Here is a 3,054-nt window from a genome sequence, read left to right as displayed (position 1 = left end):
TTGTCTCAAATGCTGACACAAATGTGATTACAACATTTGCTTGTAATATATTTGGGCTAGAGTTGTCTCGTGATTTTATATTGGATCGTTTAAGAATTTGATTATATGAAATGGCCTTGTAGGGAGAAAAAGAGGGTGATAAATTTTATGGGTAAAAGGTAACAGGAGCAATTACTAAAGGCTATGCTTCTATATGACAAATCTTGAAACACTAGTTAAAATTTTAGAATCCATTGCTATTGATGATACTACAAAATTTTTATATAAGATGTATCCCTTGCCCAAATATGCTACCACCGTAAGAGAATAGAGATTATTTATACAAGTTAGTTAATATAGAAAATACTCGTATGTCTATAATCCAAGTTATTCACATTTATTAATTTATTTACTAGAGGATCTATTTTATGCACCAATATACTCCAAATAGTTTTCAAATTTTGAGTAATATTGTAGGAGACCTTGCCAAATGAAAAAAGGGAAGAAAATAACAAAGAAAGACACCATATCAAATGAGGAACGACAAAAAAAGTTACGTCCTGAAATCTCCAAGAGGGAGAAGAAAATGAAGACAAATGATAAAGGCGCTCGTGCAAAGAAAAAACCTCATTGGTCTTCAAAGTTTCCATCTCTCTGCCATTTCACTGAAAGTAATAACAATGCCGAAGGTGAAACCATCAATTTGCCTCCAAACACCGAGTCAAAAGATATATTGAATACAAAGTGTGAAGGAGATGGAAAATCACTAAAGGAGATGGATGACAAAGAAATATAACCTCTTATCAATCTTTTCTCTCTTCGTATTTTTTCTTGTAGTTTGGAATCTTTACATAATTATTCTATCCGTATTTCTATCTAATGGTGAGATGATGTTCAAACAAAATTTGTGGTGAATAATTATAATTTCTAAGTTCATTTTCAAATAGAAAGATTTAAAGCACTATTAAATTTACCATCTCGAACACTTTTTCGCAGCTTCATCCCTCATGATGAGTTTTTCTAGTCATCTTTGTCTTCTTCATACAACTTCTCATCAAGCAATAGTGTTCTGTGCCTCTATGTTTCTCACTCTCTTAGCCTCTGATTTACTCTTCTTTTGTGGTCCAATTCTCATTAGACTCACTCTAACTCTCCTACAAACAAAACTTTGTGGCCCAGAGAAGCTTTGTTCATCATCCTCACCAGATTGAACTTGCAAAGTCTTCACATTTGAATTGGGTTGTCTGGGTTACATAATACACCCTGCTTCATCACTTATATATCTTATGGGATTTATGTTAGCTATTCACCATACAGGAGTTCCACCATTTCTATTATTTGATATAGCGGAAGCACACTGAACCATACCTTGTGAATCCCACTTATTTAACCTTCACCATAAAAATCCTCCCTCCAATCTTCAACCATACATCCCCTTGCATTTTTCTTATCAAACACATATCTATAAGAACATTTTCCTGAGCTGAAAGAGTAATAATCTTCCTATGTTATACATTCTAGCCAGACTCTTATACAAGCATAAACATAAACACTAATTGTTCTTTCTTCTTCCTAGACAGATCAATATCATTTATTCTCCCTGTCAAACAGAACAGATTGAACATCTCCTTCTTGGAGATATTCCGCACCAAAATCCCAACATGATGAAAGATTAATGTTCTACCCTTTTAAAACTGATCTACAAATTCTTTGAATTAGAAAGGCAATGGCAAATTGATAGCTACAAGGGTGAACCAGCATTACATATTTGTGATATAAGTAACACTTACCTGTGTATCATGGACAAGGATACCATCAATTCTTCCTTATTTTGAAACAAAATATGCAAATGTCAGAGAATAAGCATTGCCTAATTATACTTCATTTTCAAGTTGCTATTCTTTTAACAAAGTTAAATCTCACCTTCAAATTTAAAACACAAATACTGGAGAGTGAGCATTGCCTAATGAATTCAAAAAGGATGCATAAAAAAGAAAACCATCCAATTTAACAGTGTGATTTTATAAATCAACAGAGAGTGTTATTTTACCCAACCCACGGACAAAACCCATTCGTGCTTCAAAAAATTTCAGATTTATGAAACCAGATCGTTTTTCTTTTAATTCTCAAAATATCCAAATTCATAAATCTCAAACAAAAGCAATTCACCTTGTCACCATTGGAGCAACTGTGGAAGAAGGGCAAAATACACACTTACCGAGATCTAAAAGAGTTTCTGATGAGAAGAAATCGAAGAGACGCGGAACGACAACACGAACAAAGGCTCAGCAAAACAGAGCTTCTGGTTAGGGAAGCATTGAGAAGGTGGTTTTGAGATTTGCGGGTTTAGGTTTTCATTTTCAGAGGATTAACAACTTATTATGGGATTTATAGAACTCCGGCATATTAGAAACAAAAACCCCTCTAAATTGATCTCCAAAAAGCGAGAAGGGAAAAAGGATTCTCTTAGTGTATGTTTGGGCGCCGTTATTTTGTTAAAAAAAAGATTTTTTTTAATGAAAAAAGATTTTTTTTTATTTTTTAACGTGTTTGGTAAATTTTTAGTAATAAAAGTAAAAGTACTAGTAAAATAAAAAAAAATATTTTTTGAGAAGCTGTAATTTACATTTTTTTTAAAAGATCTTTTTTCTTTAAAAAAAAAGATGTTTTTCATGTAATAAATAAACAAAAAAGTACTTTTATATTGTTATACCCAAACATAATTGATTGATAAAAAGACCTTTTTACATGAGATATCCAAACATAAAATTACTTTTACTTCTCTATAAGATCTTTTAAAAGAAGATAACTCGAAAAAAGATCTTTTCTTAGAAGCTTACCCAAACAAACCCTTAGTAATTTTACAGGGACTTGTAAAAATAACTCCTGCAAAATAGAATATTTTTCGTGGTTAGTCTTTTAAATTAACATTTTATTTTTATGTTAAAGGTGGTGTGATAAGGATGAAAAAAGTGGATATCCATTTATAATGGGCTGATTTAGTATTCTCAAAAAAGAATATATTTAATAGAATTTAAAAAAGTAATTTTGCATATATATAAAAGAAGTTAAGTC

General features: G+C 31.4%; 1 long non-coding RNA gene across 2 annotated transcripts; it reads right to left on the bottom strand.

Moving 5' to 3' along the window:
• On the bottom strand, window positions 356–2,444 carry LOC110266027. Of its 2 annotated transcripts, XR_002352879.1 has the most exons (3): window positions 1,903–2,444; window positions 954–1,804; window positions 356–644 (listed from the first exon to the last, which is right to left on the bottom strand). It is a non-coding gene; the product is annotated as an uncharacterized LOC110266027 (long non-coding RNA). The 2 variants fall into 2 exon arrangements; XR_002352878.1 differs by having other exon boundaries at window positions 492–1,804.

The sequence above is a fragment of the Arachis ipaensis genome, chromosome B08 (assembly GCF_000816755.2).
Source record: "Arachis ipaensis cultivar K30076 chromosome B08, Araip1.1, whole genome shotgun sequence".
NCBI lineage: Eukaryota > Viridiplantae > Streptophyta > Magnoliopsida > Fabales > Fabaceae > Arachis > Arachis ipaensis.
Note: the sequence above shows the minus strand (reverse complement) of the source record. Positions and strands in the feature narration are given on the sequence as shown.